Consider the following 6,644-nt stretch of genomic DNA (forward strand, 5'->3'; position numbering starts at 1 on the left):
CTGGTTTTGTTCTGCGTTGTCAAGAGGAAGCCCTAAACTTGAACGTGGCCCTTGCTGCTGCCGACTGCACGTGGCAGAAGGGTTCCACACACTATGGGGAATGAACAGTCAAGTGGAGGCAGGAGCATTTGGTCTGCTAGAGTGAGAAGTCGAGCAGAGAGACTGGCCAGGTCTCTGGTACCGCCTACTTCGGTATAACTTATGTCGCTCAAGGCTGTGAATAAGCCACCCTCCTGAGCAAGGTTAGTTACAGCAGCCTAAGTGCAGAAATGCAGAGCGCTGTGTCGATGGGAGAGCTTCTCCTGCCGACATCACTCCCTTCTCTCGCGGAGGTGGATTTATCATGCCAGCAGGAGAGCTCCCTCCTGTCCGCATAGAGCATCTTCACCAGACGCACTACAGGGGCAAAGCGGCATCGGTGCAGCTGCGCCGATGTAGCGCTTCAAGTGTAGACCAGCCCACTGTCAAAGCTGTTCCTTTGCTCAGAGCAGTGAGTGTTAATGACCCTGGTTCAGTTTTTCATGATAGACTCACTGAGGTATGTCTACACTACAGGGGATACAGGGCACAGCTACAGCACTGCAGCTACACCGTTGTAGTGTAGACACTTACGACAGCACCAGAAGGGGTTTTTCCATTGCTGTAGTAAACCCACTGCCTTGAAAGGGAGTAGCTAGGTCGAGAGAAGAATGGGGTTCAGTCAACTTAACTACATTGCAGAGGGCACAAAATTTTTCACAGCTCTGAGCACCGTAGCCAGGTGCACCTGTGTTTTAGGTGTGGACCAAGCCTGAGTTACTGGAAATTTTTAAACAGTGCACTCTTGGCTCTTGTATGAACATTTCACACCCCTAAATATGTCACCACAGAAATTGTCCCAGTTTATGATTTTGAAAGTACGATCAGCTTAATTAGGGGACGCATCAGTCAAGTCTGCGGGAGAAAGCAAGGTGTGCATCTCACGTGCTGCCCCAGCTCTGACCTCACAAAATGGCCACGGCATCACAAAACAACAGACTCCTAGAAACACAAAGATGCAGTCCCACAAGGAGCAGAATTCAAAGTTACCAGATCTGTACATCAGTTATCCAAGTGCTACCAAATGTTCAAAGTGCCCATCGCGGGTTCAAAAGGCGGTCTTCCATTTGTCTCCTGCCCTGATGCACAATAGGTTAGAAGCACACCAGTTTGGTGAAAATTCTGACCAATCACACGCGCTCTTGTAACCCCCAAGATTAAGGGCAGGGCACACTGGTTTCGAACAGTCACCTGGTTTCAGGCCCAATAGTCTATGCCAAGGTGTAGTATTCTGTCCTTTTCTTAATGCAAAGAACTGGAGCCCCTGCTGGGGAGGTGGCGTGCCAGACGATGGCGTTGGCCAGGCTTTCCTGATGTACGCCCACACGGCTGCCAGTTCTGGCTTGGACATGACATAGACTTGAGATCGACCCTCCGCTCCCTGGGAATTTACACCCCGGTCCCAAAGAGGAAACACCAGAGCAGGTGCACAGGCCAAGACCACCCACTTCATAACTATTCTACCACCAGAGCCAAGCAACAGACTTCAAAGACCTCAATTTTCAGCCCCCTCTGCTGCCACGACCTCCACCAAGTGCTATCCATCTGCTAAGAGCTATTTTTGATGCCTTGGTCAAGAACCACTTGCCTTTGATGATGCCAACCACTCTTCTACTCACCAGACCACCATTTGAACCGTTAGCCACCTGCTCTATGTCCCACCTTTCCATGAAGGTCATATTTTTAGTTGCTATTACTTTGCCCAGGAAGGTGAGCAAGATGGGAGCACTCACGGCCAACTCACCAAATGCCATCTTTCACAAGGAAAAGGTCTCCCTTCGCCTTCATCCTAAATTGCTCCCTAAGAAATTTCTGAATTCCACGTCAACCAACCGATCCATTTACTGGTTCTCTTTCCGCAACCTCATGCTTCCACTGACGAGACAGGACTTCATTCCCTGATGAGCCCTGGCATTCTACCTGCAAAGGACCAAACCAATCGGAAAATTACCAAGATTTGTCGTGATAGCAGAAAGGTCATGAGGATGAGCAATATCTTCTCGGAAAATCTCTAAAGGGATGTCTGATTGCATTATCACTTGCTACCAATTAGTGCGTATCCCTCTCCCGGAATGGGTAAGGACCCATTCTACGAGAACACACATCTCTTGTTTCCACAGCATCTCTCCAGGAGGTCTCAGTACTGGACATACACAGAGCAGCTACCTGGAGCTCCAGTCACAAAACATTGCTAGTTCAGGACTCCACTGCATACATAGGGATTACCATGCTTCAGTCATTTTTACTGACTACATCCTCACACCCTCCTCCGGTCTGAATACTGGTGGTCAGTCACCCACACATGGAACACACACTCGGACCAGCACTCGAAGAAGAAATGGAGGTTGCTTACTTGTAACTGGAAGTTCATTGAGATGTGTGATCACTTTCTGTATTCCACTACCTGCCCTCCTTCCCCTCTGCTTCGGATCTTATCTGATTCATAGAATCCTAGAATCTCAGGGTTGGAGGGGACCTCTGAGGTCATCTAGCCCAACCCCCTGCTCAAAGCAGGGCCAATCCCCAACTAAATCATCCCAGCCAGGGCTTTGTCAAGCCTGACCTGATTCGCAGTAAGAAGAGGAACTGTACATCTTGTGCTCCACACCAAGGGCATGGGGAGAGCAGCGTCCATGGGCCCGCACATGTGCTGTTGCTCACTAAGAATCTCTGGATTCAGGCACATGGTGCACCGTCGTACCCCGCATGTGGAATACAGATAGGGACCACGCATCTTGAGAACTCCCCGTTTACAGGGAAGTAACCCCCATTTTGGGTTTGCTGTTCAGATTCCATCTGTAATAGAGAGGTTTGAGCTGCAAACATGGATCTGGATGGGTGTTCTCTGTTTGGACCTTGCTCTTTTAATTGGAGAAATCTTCAAAGGGAATTCAGTCTCACGTTGGTATGTGATTGGTGTGTATAATTCACCAGTGCAGGTGGTCGGAATTAGACACTCAGGATTGGGAAACTTTCTGACCAATAATGTGAGTAGTTATTCAAGCTAAGATAAAGGCAATCAACTTCATGCTTCAGGGCATAAACTGGTTGCTGTCAGGAAGGAGTTCCTCCCTAGCATGAGGGGCAGAAGGGGAGAAAAGCACAAAGGTGTGTGTTTGCAAATATAATCAGTGGGCAGTGGAGGTTGAGGTGGGCTGATCAGAGGTGAGCATCCACATCTGATGGGGGAGGTTGGGGACTGACTGTGAAGGGCCTTGGAAGGGAAGACAAGGTGCTTACGTTCGATGTGACAGAGAAAGGGGAGCCCGCAGAGGGGCTCAAAGAGGGGGCAAAGCGATGGGTGAAGGAAATGCAGCAGCAGCAGCTATGAGGGGACAGGATCACATTCCTCTAGGCCAGAGAGAAGGATGCTGCGGTAATCGAGGCGCCAGATGATGACACCAAATTCAGCATCAGAACCTGGGGACTTCCATGCTGCCCCTAGCAACACCAGCCACCCCCGGGAATCAGGGTCTGATTGGGTCTAATGAGGGTGAATATAAGTGGGGGCTAACGTGCAACAGTGGCTGGCATTCAAGCTGCAGTCACTTGTCATCAGAGTGGGGATGAAGAAGCTGCCTCTTAACAGCTGGAGTGTGGAGCAAAGTGTACAAAAATAAGCAGCGCTAAATGGGCAGAGGATGGCAGATTTGAGCGTGATTTCGCTGGGCGGGGGGAGCCGGAGTTCAGGTTCCAGGGTCTCACCCATTGCCCGGAGCAGGTTCTGATCTGATGGGGCCACAATCTCATGAGCTTGTCTCACCAGACTGTGGCCCCAAATGGCAGAAATCTCACTCCCCCCGCTTGTTCTTGTGGGATAGGCGCAGTCACCAGCGGTAGAGATCTGGCAAGATCAGTGGGCTTGAGAGAGACTTTGTGCCATTTTGGGGCTGTATCCAAACTGGCCAAGAAAAAGGAGCTTCCTTTCCAGGTTTTGGATCTAGCCTGTGGAGGCGGGCGGAGCTGGAGGTTCTGAAGTATAAGACACTGGACGGAAGAGATGGCTTTTCTCCCCTGGGGCTGGGCATGAGCACAGCATGGAAGCGACTGAATCAGGACATCGCAGGCAGGAGAGAGTGACTCACCAAGCAATGCAGGAAAACTGCCTCCTCAGAGAATTATCGGAGGCTGTGCCCAGTCAGCCACCCAGGAAGGACATCCGGGGTGCTCTCACTGGCTGTGTTAGCAGGGCCTCGTCACACCGCCTGGGAGAGCAGACACAAATCCCATGCAAGGAAAGGGGCAGGGTGGGGAAGAAGGGAACCCCAAAGAAGAAAAGAATGACAAGTGAAACATAAAAACCCCACATTGTGCTATGCATGCCAGGCAGCCATCCCTCAGCCGGAGCGGGGGAGCTAGAAAGTCAAAGCACATCATGCACTCAGACACACATCCCCTGAGAGCACAGCTAGCTAGGGGGAAAAAAGGCAAATCGAATGCTCTGTGGTTAAAGAACCTCCCAAGAGGTACTGTGCACTAGGGGAAACTAGAGCGGGGGCGGGGAAACATTTAAGCTTTTTATGACAAGTCCAGAAATGGGGGATCATATTCTCTCTTGATTCTCCTCTAATCTGTCTTGCAACCCATCCCTGTAGTATCTGAGTGCTCTTACTCCTGTCTCAGGACCCCGAAGATCTGAGAGAAGGTGTCTCAGTGGAAACAGCAAAACATTTGTAATGAACACATTAGGCGGTGCCGCAGCTTTCGCTGGGAAGTAGCGATTTACAAGTCTGAAGTGCTGCACAAGCATCCATCCAGCTCTTCACTGATCCTTTTGGTTTTTAACCATCTTCTCCATTTCAGCTCCTGCGGGACTGTCTAGAGGCTCCGGAAATAACTCTTTGGAGGCTCTGAAACCTCAGGGCCATGAGAATCTTCACAAGGTGAGTGAGTTTCCTGCATTTAAATGCAGCAACCCTGGGCCACAGAGCAAAAATGATCATTAGAGTGTATTGATTGTTAGAGAGTCTTTCACAAAGTGCTTTACGAAATACACTAGAGGCAGCATGTGCTCCTGATCTGAGGGCAGGGCTGGGAGCCAGAGGCTACCGGGTCCTAAATCCCGATGCTGACACCTGTTTCTCCTGTGGCCTTGGGTGTCACGACTGGGGCTTGGGCGCTCAGGCCTAGTGGTCAGAGCAGTCGCGATCAGAGGCCAGGAACAGCGCTAAAGGTCAGAGTCAAGGGTCAGAGCCAGTGTCAGGTGTCCAAGAGCAAGCCAAGAAGCAGGTCCCATATTGTCACACAAATGACTCCTGGGCTTAAATAGGGCACTTGGACCAGTCAGGGGCCATGAGGGAAGCTGTGAGTCCAGCTTTCCAAGATGGTACTTCCTGGTGTTTATCTTCACAGGGTCTGCGTAATAATGCCATATGATCCTCTCACAGCTGTTGGGTAGCAGGGCTGTCTGCATCCCTCAGATCCGGGTTCTCGTCCCCTTCAAAGCTCACATCAGGGAAATCACTTAAATTCTCCATTTCTTTGTGTGTAAAATGGGGATAAATCACACAAATGCTGATATTTACAGAGCGCTTTTGGGAAAGTGCTTTATAAGTGCTAAGTAATAGTACATGGATTTCAGCACCCTCGGGGGCGGAGCATAGAAGCCATTATAAACATGCTAGTAAGGCTAGACAGTGGTTTAAGGACAAGAAGAAAAAACGCTGTGTCTGATGAAAGCAACTTGGGAATGTGAGGAGGAGGGATGGAATTATCCATATGGGTGTTTAACCCGGATATACTCACTCTTGAGAAGACCATCTTGGGCTCTTCCATGGCCCCAAATAGCTCAGGACCTTGGCTTAATGTCCCATTGGAAAGACTGAACTTTCGATACTGAATCAAAGCTTTCAAGATTACATTTTATAGGCCAGACTGGCATAAGTTGTCACAACCTTCAATCAAGTCTGCCCGCTGTGAATTTGACCCTACGTGCTCTAGGACAAAGGTGCTCAAAACACCTTTGTTCCTTGTTTCATCATCCTTCAGGTTTTTTCTTAATGCAGGAATGTTGCTAAAAATTGTATAGTAGGGCCCCAGCATGTTCTTAAAGCGCCTTAGTTATTCCCTGGTCCATTTCTGAATTCAGCCCTAGTCTGCAGTGGCTGCCTGCCAGAAGTACTTTCCTCCCTCACCACAGCAGCCCCTAGCGCCTCATCCACCCTCACAGTCCCAGATGGGTTAAAACTAGAGCAGGCCCAGAGCCCAATTCTGTTGTGAAAATGTTGAGGTTTGGACACTTGTTTCTTGTTTCACGTGGGAATGAAAAGGGGACCTTGCCAACGCTTTTGTGAGATGAGAGAGAGAATCTCTGAGTGTAGCCTGCTGGGGAGGGCGCCAGCCTGGGATATGGGAGATCCAGTGTTTTTCTTCTTGTTCCTACATCTTTACACAGCATCCCTATTCTCCGTGATTCAGAAAAGGGACTTGAACCTGCATTAGGGCTGGTGCCCTGATCACTGGGTTAGAGAGGTGTGCACATACGTGCACCCATCTCTACAATATTTTTGTCGAAACCAAGACATTTCCGCAAAACACTTCCACTTTCGCAAAAATAGCCTTTTTGG

The sequence above is a fragment of the Lepidochelys kempii genome, chromosome 1 (genome assembly GCF_965140265.1).
Source record: "Lepidochelys kempii isolate rLepKem1 chromosome 1, rLepKem1.hap2, whole genome shotgun sequence".
NCBI lineage: Eukaryota > Metazoa > Chordata > Testudines > Cheloniidae > Lepidochelys > Lepidochelys kempii.